The sequence below is a fragment of the Rhodnius prolixus genome, unplaced genomic scaffold (genome assembly GCF_049639745.1).
Source record: "Rhodnius prolixus isolate KJV_2025 unplaced genomic scaffold, Rpr scaffold_1, whole genome shotgun sequence".
Classification (NCBI taxonomy): Eukaryota; Metazoa; Arthropoda; class Insecta; order Hemiptera; family Reduviidae; genus Rhodnius; species Rhodnius prolixus.
This window is the reverse complement of record NW_027411581.1, coordinates 62,066,139-62,079,944: the sequence shown is the minus strand read 5'-3', so window position 1 is coordinate 62,079,944 and position 13,806 is coordinate 62,066,139. Positions and strand designations below refer to the sequence as shown.

The 13,806-nt window shown below is 33.3% G+C and overlaps 1 protein-coding gene across 8 annotated transcripts in view; it reads right to left on the bottom strand.

Moving 5' to 3' along the window:
* LOC141446048 (GTP-binding protein Di-Ras2) overlaps positions 1-13,806 on the bottom strand; it is a 207,990-nt gene that overhangs the window by 167,034 nt on the left and 27,150 nt on the right. For 2 of the 8 annotated variants that reach the window (XM_074112411.1, XM_074112416.1), the window contains exon 1: positions 1,552-1,851. The exons of the other annotated variants lie outside the window; for them this stretch is intronic. The gene's annotated coding sequence lies outside the window, so the exon portion shown is untranslated. Of the gene's footprint in view, positions 1-1,551; positions 1,852-13,806 lie in introns of those variants that run through there. 8 annotated transcript variants of the gene reach the window in all.

Sequence of the window (13,806 nt, the reverse complement as noted above, 5' to 3'; positions counted from 1 at the left end):
CAATTCTCTCCCACTTACCCATTTCCGGTTGCAGTTAGTTAGTGGGGCCCAGGATCCCATTTCAGTCCACTCTCTGTTCTTGGCAATTTATAGAAGATTTGCTCCCATCTAAGAGAAAGCATCTAGTAAACTTTGAACTCTATTGCTATGGACAGTAGGCTGTAACTACCAGAGGCTCGTTCCCCATTCACTTCCTATTTTTATGTCTTTACTGTGCTTCCTCTTTGTGCAATCCGGAAGAAATGCAATTTAGTTTCCTAGATACATTAACTTACGCGCTGAATATTTTTGAAAACATTTTACGTATCTTGTGAACAAGCAACCGTTTCCTTAAGCGCCATGTTTTACCTTCTTTTTATGGTTGCTCAGAATATTTTTCTGGATTAAGACCAAAAGCGGGAAAATCCAGATTAAATACTCATTTAAAGAATCGTAGTCCTTAAATTAAGTATGATAAACAAATACGTACTTCAATTTTTTTTCTGCTTCATTTTATCCACAGATAATAATTAGTTGCTTAAAACAACTAAGTCTAATCTAAAAGAAAATATTTCACTCTCTTTTCTTCCTTGCATAATTTTTCTAAAAGGGATGAGTTGAAAGAAACACTGTTAGTACTAAAGAACCACTAGCTATTTAATTCAAATGTAAATTCCTATTCTTTTAAATGATGTCCTTTGATATTTTAATTCTTTTCCATCAAAACGAATAGCTTCCAAAAAAACGCTCTAACTGATTATTGATAGTGAAAGTTTCACTTACCAGCTCTATTTTTTTCTAATTTCATGTCAACTGATATCATCCCGAAGTAATTGTAAATATATTCACTAACCAGCTGATGTCATGTATTATGTTTTCTGTAGAATCTCTTATTCGGGGGATTACAGTATTTATTGAGGAAATGGACAGATACAACTTTTTTTTTGTTTTCAGGGGACCCCTCAAAAAGTTATTTCCGGCAAAAACAAAAATCTTCTCGTTTAAAATAAGTTTTAAAAAAGGCCTAACGTTAGTTACTCTTACTAGACTACGTCTTTCAGTAATGATTCATAAAATTATTTAACAATTACCTATGTTTAATAGTTTTAATTTTTCACTTACTTTAGTAGCTTTTAAAAAGCATTGTGATCCGATAGCTTGATATTAATACGTTCAATTTTTAGCTCAATTTACCTCCTTTTTGTATTTGCGAATTCAAAAAACACAAAGAGCACTAGTGCCCCTAACGTTAATTAAGAGAAACACAGAGTGTGATATGAAATAAAAATGGTAATATAAATCAAAAACCAGTAAAAAATATAAATACAGGACACATACTACTATTAGAAAACTATTATTAGAAACTATTAGAATTGATGTAGACCACTTAAAATAATTGAAATTTAAATAAATTGTTTCAGAACATTTCCCAGCTATTAAATCGTAAATTTAGAGTAAATTTTGTAACATTTGCATTTAAACGATTAATAAAATTAAAAAATATATCAATTACACTAATTAGAGATGTCAGTAAAACGTAAAAGAAAAATAAAACGCTTAATAGATTCCTACCTTGTACAACGAACTGATGAAACCCATAATGGCAGAACAGCATATTCAACTTTTTTTCACATTAAAACATCCATTAAACAGAATTTAAAACTAAATTTAAACCACCACAATTAATTAAATACAACAAATAATAAGAAAAATTGCACTTAAAAACGTTAAGACAATTTAAAACCAAACAAAGCTACATAAGGTTGAGTAGAACAGTAACTAAGAAAAAGTCTGGCTCCCGCCAATTGGCAATCCACTTGATAGAGGGATCTTTTGCCAACAGTGTGACCAACCTGATTAATTAAATTATCAATTCATAGGACAACACTGTATTGAGCATGGTAAATAAGCTTGTATGCAGAAGTATAACCTTTCTTTTGTTTACCTTCTTTATATTTTAATATCTGAGGCTAATCGTATAATTTGGAAATTTCTTAGAAAGAACTTAATAATAATAATAATAATAATAAAGATGTTTATTTAAAAAGAAACTCATTATAATACTAATACAGACAAAAACAAAAAACATCAATGGCAATGGTAGTACCGTCTGCCAGAGTTGCAAAAAATACTTGTACAAAAAAGAACATTATCATACACAAAAAATAAAATAAAACTTCTTAATTCATACTAAGTTACAATACACAGTAAACAATAGTAAAAATAAATCCCTAAAATTTGCTAAGCTTCCAATAAACCACTTCTCAGAACAATTACACATTAAATATTAATAATTATACAGATCTAGCTATTTACTTAACTGACTTTTTTTTAACTGAATTCTGACTCTATTAGTGCTCTGTAACTCCAGGCTGTGCTCACATAGCCATACAGATTATCCCAATCTTTGCCATTTAATATCAATATTAATTCCTCCTCATTAAGAATCCGCTTGCCAAAGTACCGCACCCTAAACTCTTTTAAAATTGGACAAATCGCCAGAAAATGATAATGGTCTTCTATTGCATGTAAGTTACACAGATTGCAGTTATTTAAAGTTTCATTTGGCGATTTACCTTGTCTGTGATTAAGTTTATGTAGCTCAGCTCTTGTTTTGAAAATTGTTCTCATAAAATTTAAGTTATTTGAATCCTTTAAGTAATGCCTCTCCTTCAAATTAAAATCTAATTTTGCATAGAGATTGTGATACTGAGTGCATGCCAATGCTTCCAAATTCTTATTTCTTTCCACCGTATCTATTTTGGTTAGTAACTCCTTAATTTTATTTTCCCACTCGTTTTCTAGGACCGCTGCCTGCATGCTACAATCATATAACTCATCCCATCTCGACCATTCGCTGAACCAAGACAATTTCCTATTAATTATTTCCTTAGCTACAATATACGGCAAACGACTAGGACTCATATTCATGACCTTTTTGATGTAACCACAATGTAATTTCACTGTATAATGATATATTGAATGCATCCCAGTTTCCAATACCAATACATAATTTGGGGTACTCACTCCCAGTGCAAACAAACGTTTCACAAAGTATCTAAAAACCCTCTCCACCTTATCAAATTTCTGAAAGCCCCACACCTGAGCCGCGTAGCAGACCACGGCGCGCGATACTGCGTTAAAAACTCTGTATTTTGCAGAGAGTGGAACATCGTTTCTTATCATGAGTTTATTCCAGGTTACATTAATTCCAAGTTTGGCAGTACACGCTTTTGCATCAAAATGAGCATTTAAATTTAATTGAGGCGTTATAAATACGCCTAAATATTTGTACTGGTTAACTATTTCAATGTTCTCCCCATCTATTTGCCACTTCTCATTTCTAGCCAACCGACCCCCATTTCTACAAACCACGATTTTCGACTTGTTTAGGTTCACTACCAGGTTCCATTGTTTACAATACTTACTTAAATTGTTAATCATAGACTGCAATGTTAGCGGATCTTTTGCCAGTAGCACCAAATCATCAGCATATAACAAACACCGTAACTTTACATTACCCACAAGAAAACCCCCTCCCAAACTGTCATGAATATCATTCAAAAACAACGAGAAGAGTATTGGACTTAGGAGGCATCCCTGTCTTACTCCTGACGATTGACTGAAACATTCCGTAGTCCCACCATTACACCAAACCGCACATTCTGTCCTTTCATATATACACGCTAGTACATTTATAAATTTCGCGGCGATCCCAATATTATACAACTTATATAATAAGTTATTCCTGTTTATGGAGTCAAAAGCTGCTTTTAAATCTACAAAAAAACAGTAGAGCTTCTGGCGCTTTTTAGACAACTGCAAATTTATCAAGTTAAAGAGAACAAAAATATTATCCGTTGTAGAGTAGCCCGCGCGAAACCCTGCCTGATACTCTATTAGAATGTTATACCTATTTACCCATTCCACCAATCTATTTAATAATATAGCAGTGAACAATTTAGTTGCGCAATCCAAAAAAGAGATACCCCTATAATTAGAGACATTTGTCTTATCACCATTCTTGTGCAGCGGAAATATAATTGATTTTTGAAAACTGGGAGGAATACACCCACTCTCAAATATTCGATTAAAAACTTTCAATAATTTAACTAAAAAATTTTTGGGACTATTTTTATAAAATTCTGCTGGAATTCGATCAAAACCCGGAGCCTTGTTATTGCGAGCTTTCATCAGCGCAGCCTCTAATTCTGCAAAAGAAATTTCGCAATCTAATAGGTCATCTCTTATCATCGGTGCTGCATAAAGAATCGGTTCCGAAAACATGCACGGGTTGTACAATTTGGAAAAATAATCATACCAAACTTGCGTTTCAATTAGGGGAGCATTAACATAATTGTTCCCTTTAAAAATACTAATTGCTTTCCAAAAATCTTTAGCGTCTCTCACTTGTTGAAATTTTACAGTAAGTTCAGAATAAAATTGTTTCTTAGTTTTTTTACACAAATCTTTATAATTCTAGAAAGAACTTACTTCATTATAAAAGAAAGAATGTTAACTTTCTTTTCTTGTTTATTTTTCCTGAATGTTTATTACAGAGTTCCAATGAGTACTGCTTTATTACTTTCTTTTCATTAGTTTTTTCTTTTACTCAATTTTCATTTTTTTTGTTTACAAACTGACTTTTCTATTAGAGTATTTTCATACATTTGTTTACAATGAAGAAGTAATTCTATTTTGTGTAAGATTATTAATGCTTCCGTTTACACAGCAGAACGGACAGTTCTTATTTGAGAAAGAATTAAACACCAGTTCCAGTTAGTTCTAAATAAGCTGGAATTATTCATTTAGTAAGTGAGCTTAGGGACATCGCAATTAATTACAACCTGGGCTACTATTTGCTACGTAAATCTAATGAGAGAGTCACAAAGCCTTGTGTATTATCGAAATCTGGAACGAGGATTTTAGTAAATAAGGTAAGCAGCATTGAAGAATAATTATCGACTTTAATTTTAATTTTATGCTGTATTTAAATTTCAACCTCAAAAGTTAATTCTTTGTACATATATCCTGTAAATTTTACTCCTGGGTAATGTACTGAACTTTCGTGTATATAAATAAATAATTATTAAGTTTATTCTATTTATTTTTAACTGGATCATTCATAATTTTTTTGGATAATAAATAAATAAAATAAATCCGCAAATTCCACTTCATTCAATGAATATGTTTCAAACCCTTGCAGGATGTATAGGTGACTATGTATATCTTGGGCACCTCCTGGAAAGACGTTTGACATGGAATCCTAAATTCAGACTAAAGTGACAGCAAACTAACGCTACAGATTTTACGAAAAAAGCTCAAAACTGAAATGAAATTTAAATATTTTATATTGTCTCCTGGGTGGATGAAGCTGTTATATCCATGGTCGAGTTCCTCTCGTTTTAATTCGGTATTTAAAAAAAAAAGAAAAAATAGATAGTTGGGTGTCCCGCAATGGGAGAGGTATTGATAGAGGCCTTACGGCTACCTCGAGAAACGGATTCCGTTCCACTTGCGACTCTTGGAACTTCTGAGCGGGAGAGATAAGTGACTGATGGTCATATAAAAGCCAATCTTGGCTTGGCACACCTCCCTTAGAAAAAGAGGTCGAAGGTCTCGATCCGGACTATGGTGAATGCCAATGCCAACCTAATCTAGCCTTATGCCTTCTTATATACGTCTGCCAATGACTTGCAGACCCAGAGCTAGGATTCTCCTCTACTTTAATTCTCTAACTTGGGACGGAAAACAGCGTGAAGATGCCCTGCCCCCCAAATTATATATATGCGTACCAAAATGGAACCTGTTTAAAACAATTGGACTCCATTAGAATATTTAATTTTTTATCATTTATTCCTGCTCAGTTATTCCAGTTGTTTCTGTCTGCCCTTTTAAAGAGGGAATAGTTGAAGTAATAACATTAAATGTAGTAGATTTTAATTTCTTGGAATAGCAGAGCAGGTCAGAAGGGCACAGCTCAAGGCTCAAGAGGTTAAGCCAACGAAGGCTGCCTGGGGCGGAGCATGCGCACAGCTAGCAACAACAAACCTCAAGGTTGTAATTAATTCCCCTTTTTCATGTTTGATCATGTTCTGTATTGACACTGTGAGTGGAATCTTTCTTTGTCAATTTAAAATGAAAAAATAAATGAATATAAACAAAAACGTGGTAACATGAAAATGGACAAAAATAACATGAGAGAATATTTTTCACATTCTCTTGGTGTTTGAGGAAAAATTGTTGTTAAAGAGAGAGAAATTTGAATTTCTTCTAGAAAAATATACGTTTTTCGGCAGACTCATTTTCTTATGATTAATGTTATGTTTTCTTCTTTTCACAGGAGATGTTGTATGAAATTTCTCTCCATAGTAAAGCTACAATAATTTTATAATAGTGAAGTCGATTTACATGTGGGAAAAATTCAACGTTTCTAGTTGGATGTAGATAACTTTTTTTTTTAGAGTAAAAGAAATAGTCTTAGTCACCAAACTAATTAATCTACCTCTGACAATGAATAAAAGTTCGAAACCGATCCAGAGATACAATAAATGCATTCAACGTAGGATTAAAATCAACAAAACCTTGTTTATCCAGTAGTAGGCTGTCTAATCTATACACAATATTGAATTTCCAATCGATGCAATAAATGTACAATTTACACGTATACATGTACTCAGCGCTTTGGAACGGCAAATTGTCTGATAGAAAGTTAGGAAAACAGCTGCAGATGAAATACGTCAGGTTTGTGGTAACCAGACAATTTATAATTTAAATTTATAGTTAGTTTCCACAGCTTCTCAGATATTTAATCTAAACTGAATATAACTTAATTTGAATATCTATTATTATCGTTAAGAGCTACAAAATATCTAGTTACAAGTTACATTAAACTATACTTTACTTATTTATGGTTGAAGATGAGAGCTAATGAATTAGAGGATTAGGTTGTCTGATGAGGTTATTTTAGTATTATTATTTTTTAGTCTTTTTATTTCCTTTAAGTATATACATTAAGAACAAAGTAACTACAAAATATCGCGTATTGAAGACAAGTAAGACAACACCGTGGTTACAACCGTCGGTGGAAGGTTATTATAGTAAATAGCGTCTATTTTTTGGTACTTCTTTGTCCTTTTTATGGCATTCCACTGACCTATCCTTAAATTAGGTTACCGCCATAAGAACTTAAAAGTAGCATGGGGTGATCATTGAAAGAGCTGATACCAGGGAATGATTATCCAGAATAACTGGGTCCCCACTAGAATTCTAGCGCTTCCAAAGAAAGAAACTTGGTAGTTGTAGAAGAATTAATGATATTTTAAATGGGAAGTTATTGAGAAATTTTGATTAACTAAATATCTGGAAAGAGATAGAAAATATGCGATTCAAAAATAGTCACTTAGCAAGATTTACAAACTTTTCACGAAGAAACTGTTCTTGGAATTACTAATTATTTAGTTACTTCATAGAAAGAGATTGGATCTGGATGGAGCACGAAGAGAACTGGGTGATGTGTCCTGGGGGTCAAATACAGTAAAAGTATGATGCCTTGACTGTGTAAACAAAGAACCAAAGAGACCCTGTGCTTGGGTAGAAATCAGATTACTCTGTTTAAAGGCCTATTCACGGGGCGTAGGTTCAGGAAGCATCTGCACAATGTAGGGCTTATTAGCTTGGAACCGTTGTGTGCAGATTGTATCAGGAAGAAGAGAAAACGGCCTCTCACCTGCTGTTCGATTGCGTTGCAATCGAGCGTTTGCGCTATGAAACCTTTGGAACGCTGAGGCCGAAGGAGATATGTAGTAGCGCAAAAAGAACTAGTAGGGAAAGTCCTCAACCTCTTTAGGAGAGGAGGGTTCGCTTACTAGAACTAAGAAGGGGCTGGCACAATAAGTCTTCTGTGGCTGCGGTGCCGTGGGGCGTAGGTCCCGTCCCATCTATTATCTTATCTTATCTTACCTTACTTCATAGAACCCAAAATAACTATGTAACTAGCTGCATTATGCATTACACATGTGCATTAAACCTACGGATCAAATTAAAGCAAGTTTGTTTAAAATTTGTAAGAAAAATGACGTATTATCAAATCAGTTACTTCTACTCAACCAAAATGAGAACGCTAGTTGATTCGTACGATTCAATTATAAGATCTTACTATAATTTGAATCTTTTTCTAAGGTAATAAATTTAATAGTTCTGGAGAAGCTGTAACATTAAAAGAACTACTTTATTGTGGTGACCGTGTAAATTGACTTCCAGGAGTATAGGACAAGAACAGAATAGACAGAATGCCAAAGAATTCGTTGTAAAAATTAGGTCGGCATTAATATGCTCGTAGTTTTCCCAAATTTCAAAACAAATTCTAACCAATTCTATTGGAAAGTAAGAACCGTAACAGCTTCAATTAATATTTAATAAATAAGTATGTTAACTTGAAGAAAATGCAATTCTCTAATTCACAATTTACCAATGAAATTGAAGGAACTTAAAGAAAATTGGACCTTGGACGTGAACAGACTTTCACCTATCTATATATTCTAGACAGGAAAAGTAGAGAGTTGCTTTTCCCCTGTATGCAAATGGTTGGTAAAGCTAACCAAAATATCTCCATGTCTGTTTGAACATGCAAACATCCTTCCGCTTCACAAAGTATACTTTGGCTAACGTAAACTTATGTATAAGCCTCACTTTATAGAAGCTTCACATGGCATTCAACTAAACAGGTGGGCTTTCCCGTTTAACAATATAGTGATACAGCTTTTCTAAACTTTACATGTATACGTAATGGTATATTTTAAATGATTAAAACTTAAAACTAATGCCTGACTAAAAAAAGATGTAAAAACAAAATATTGAAGGAACGAAAACAGAAAAAAGTTAATGTCGTGATTTTCACATGATTTTATTGTGCCGCAATTTACATTATAAAATTTTCTTGTCAATATTTTGAGCGAAAAAATCTCCTAAAGTCACAAAATGTATCCAGCAAAGCTGTACTTCAGCTTTTTCTTATGAAGGGATATACATTACTGCTATTAAATAGATCTAGTAAATCACCCATTCTATATCATCTCTAAACGATGAAATCATTCACGCAGGTTGTCTAGGAAACAAAGAAAAATGCTAATCAACAATCAGGAATAACCGCTTCTCCTCATCAATGCCTCGCCCACACATCTGCAGAAGATTCAATTTAAAGAAATGGGGGAGAATTCTTATGATGAAATATTCTTCCACAACTACCAAGACTTTCTTTGGAAGCCCTAGAATTCTAGTGGGGATCCAGTTATTCTGGATAATCATTCCTTGGTATCAGCCCTTTCAATGATCACCCCGTCCTACTTTTAAGTTCTTATGGCGGTTACCTAAATTAAGGATAGGAGGTTTCTAAGCAAGGATTTTACATCCTTCACTCCATAATTCGTAATTAAAGTTAGAGGACTTTAAAGTGTTAAAGGAGTTCTGGCTTCCATGTCGGTAATCTGTATATTTCTCAGTAAATAACATTAAAAACTATGAATTAGTGGCCCAAATTCTCAATGCGAAGGTTATAAGTTAACCGTTACAATAATTCAACTCAAATTCAAGTAGCAGGCGCTGAATGATAGCGGTAAATTTATTTGAATTTATATTATAAATCAAAAAATGTACAATTATTACATCACATTTCTCCACTTTTTTGTATTAATCGAGTTGTTTGCAGTGAACGGCTCATTTAAAGATTCATTTAAAAACAAATTTGGTGAACGACTCATATTGTCTGCAGACACGGTTGCCAACATTCACCAACAAAGAAGCTGTTGTTTGAAGGGCACCATTGGTACTCAAATCGTAGAGAAATAATAAAGAAATTTGATCCCCCTCCCCCAAAAAAACTACTATTGACAAAGAAACCTTTTCTTCTCAATTAATTTAAGGCTTGACAATTCTCTGAACAGTCTATCAAGTAACTTCATTTGAAAAACTGTTACAAATATAAAAGTGATAGGCATTTCAAGTCCTAAATGATATAGGAAGTTTACAGTTATGTTGTGAAAAGTAACTGGAAAATTTAACGCCTCCATTTGATGTTCGACTGGAACGGTAGTATAGGGTGGATATTGACAAAAAAACGGAAAACGAAATTTGTTTCCAGCGATATTTTTCACGTTCCAGGATCCTCGAAACATTACTTCTGACTCATTATCGGAAATTGAACAGGATAGAACACTTTCTCCGAACTTTGAATCAGAGAAAGTGAAAAGGAAAATCTCTTAAGACAAGGGAAAAAAAACATTTTACAGGCGGAAAAATGAATTCATTAATAAATTTCAACCTTTAAAAATTGCATTATCTTCATTTGTCACATTAATTCTAGGCTGGAATATGATAGGTACAAACAGGAGTCCAGATGGAAATTCCAATTTAGCAATAATGTTACAGCAACATCGCTGGAACGTTTAATATTATTTAAGATTTTCCTGTCGACGAAGAAACAGGATTATTAGGACTGTTTCATCTACCTGTCATCCTGCTACAATTTAATTATAAGGGGAATTTAATTTCTTTCTCTTTAATATTCATATTTATCGATACTTCTTTGTCAAGCACCATGTTTTACTGTTGATTTGTGTCAGATATTCAGGGTGGACCTCTTGTTAGATTAGGTTGGTACATGGCTTCTTTCTTTCATTACCCGTATACAGAAGCGACTTATTGTGGGGGGGATCCTTTCTGTGGATCATCTCTTTTTATAAGAGAAACGCTTTCTCCTTTTCTAACAGTCTGCACAAAGAATCGCCCCCTCCAGACGGAACCATTCACTAAATTTATAGTTCTTGTGGCCAGATTTTAGAGTAAGGTACGGGTTTTATAAATTAAATATTACTCAAATGTTCGAAAATTAGCTAGAATTATTGAATTAGAAGAAGTAGTAAGGTAAAGTCATATGAGAGTGCACACCAGATTTCATTTGACGACAAACAATGAACAGAAATAGGGAACTGATTAGCAACACGGTTAGCGTATTGGATTTCCACGCCAGAGGTCCTGGTTTCGAATCCAGCTGCTGGTTTCTAAGGCTGGAAACATAGTGGAGCGGCGATGATAGTGAAGAGCAAAGCGGCGAAATCAAACACAAGTTAACCGCGCATAGTGGGGAGCAAGGCAAAGATAGAGCAACGCTACCAAAAAAGAGAGTGGAGCAAAGCGTTATGACATGTTTGATTTCTTCGCTCTCATCGCGCTCAATTTTTAAAGGTTATTGCTCATAGGTTATGGATATTGATACATTTATTGGTTTAGTTTGTTTAAAGAAACCTCTGTGGGGCCATAGTATTTGTGAAGCTACAATAGTTTTTAACAATTAATAATTAATAGTTTAAATTAATTAACAATTAGTAGTTAATGGAGAATTCAGGTAATTTTTGCTACATTTAATTTGGTTCTCAATCCCTTAATGCTAACTTTCATCTAAATACTAGGCAAAATTAAATTACATTTTCACGTCCTACTACTTCTGATCAGGACGAATTCTCCAATCCTTCTTCTGTAGCGTCGTACTACTCCAGTTTTTCAGATGAACAACATTAATTTACGACAAATCATGGTGTAGTGATTTAATAAAATTATTGTGTTTTTTTAATTGACTAATTTCTTTTTATCTGCATATATTTCTATTTTATTTTTATTTATTTTGATTTTCTTATCTTAAAGTAACTGCTAGGATTAATGGGGTTACCCAGATTTGTATTTAGTTAATTTTTCTATATTGTGCCTAACTTTTGTTATGAGTTGTATTATTTAAAAACAATAAAATTTGATTTTGATTAATGGGGTTACACTGGGCTAGTATGTAATCAAATGTTGAAATAGATAATTCTAAAATACGAATGAATCTTGCCAGGATGCTCCCGAAGTTGTTACAATTGATAGAATTCACCTCTGTTCATGTCTATGTTTATACACTGCAGCTCCTGCTTCTAAGCTGCAGTAAATACCAAATTTTCAAGGAAGAATTTTCATATAGAAATAGTTCCTCCATCTTGTTTCGTCGAAAAGGGAAACGTGTCTAAACTCATCACTATGTGCATACGACTCTTTGCTCGCTGCTCGACGCTCTCTTTGATCTGAAGAAGCTATCATCGCCGCTTTGCTCGCCGTTCCACTACGTTTCCAGCCTAAGATTTTCTCTTTCTAGAAGCTTCTTACAGCTCACTGTCCGATGATGGACAGAGTTGTCTGTAATGAGAGAACACTTTCCGGAGGCCGGCAATGCACTGTCTTAAATCATTTAAAAAAAAAATAAAATAAAATAACCAGAATTATCCTATTTTAATGAGATCTAAAATAAACAACAGCCAGCGTTTAATTATTTATCCACTTTAAATGTTTATTCTGTTGTTAATTTTATTATTAATTAGTAATTTCCATTACAACTCTAACTGTAAACAATAGTTCAGTGTTTATTCCTTTTAGTAGCCACTTTGTTATTCACAGAACCCCTTGTTTGTACGCTAACAGAAGTACATGACATTTAATCTGAACGAGTTAAGTTCAATTTAGCTCCGGCAGAACGCGCATCCCAGACGGTCCCATTTACTTCAATCAGAATTTCAATTAACTTCTAATTAAATTTCCAATTAATATTTCTAATAATACGCCATTTTTTTCCTCTCTCCCACCCTCTCTATCACTCGCTCTCTTTCTCCGTCTTCAATTCCTATTTATTTATTTTTCTTCTTTCAACTTTGTTGTGGAATTAGGTTTTACGGGAAATATTTATTACTTCCTGCGGGTGAAAGGTCATTTAGTCGCACAGATTTTTGATTCGGGGTTTACACCGAAAGTACTCGTTTAGACGTCCGCTTTTGGTGTCTTTGTGTGGGAGAACAAAAAAAAAAAACAGGAAATCGCAGAAAATTCAAATGTAATAGTTCAGATCAGTGATCTAACAGGAACTGGTAACAAGCTTTACGACAAAATTAGCCAAACGGAAGTGCTTATTTTTAGTCGAGTTTTTTGAGATCTCCAACAAAATGGCTCCATTTATTTATTTTTTTTAAAAATAAAAAAACCTCGCATGCTCATTGTACTGAAGAAGTATAAATAAAAAGTAAAGTAATCGTCTATTATTTTTTTTTATTTTACTTTAGGTTTAGACTAGGTTTATCTCCAACTACCCGTTAGGTTTCGTTGATTGAAAAGACTGAGAATTTAGGCATACAAGACCCATTCAGTTATGTTACTGAATGTGAAAATTTTCTTTTTAATTGGAAAAGATGAATTGAACAAAATAGATTTTCGATTAATAACTCCTATAACTTTTGTAGTTCCTAGTTCCCCTAGTTCAGCGTTTCCCAACCTGTGGTACGCGAGTTGCTGGTTGGTGGTACGCAAAAAATAATCAATAATGGCGGACATAAAAAAAAAATTAAAAAAATTAAAGCATAAAAATATCATAGAAAGGTTTTTTCCTATAATTTATAAAAATTATTTTAATTAATAATATTATGCAGTAAAGTTGTTAATATGTACAAGTAATAAGGTTAGTCTGTCTCAAGATATACGAGAAAATATACTAGCACATTTATCAAGGATTAAAATTGTCTTTCATGGAGTATTTTCCCGAAACCTGAAAACACTAATGATAATATGGATTTCTAACCTCCTTCTATAAAGAAAATTTAGGAAAAGCTACATCATTGCCGATAAAGAAAATTTAACAGAATTATCATGTGACAGAACCTTAAATGATAACTATGAAAATATCTGCTTAAAGGGACTAATTGTAATGAGTAAGCTCTACTATCCAAGCAACATTAAATTTAATTGGTACTTACAGGT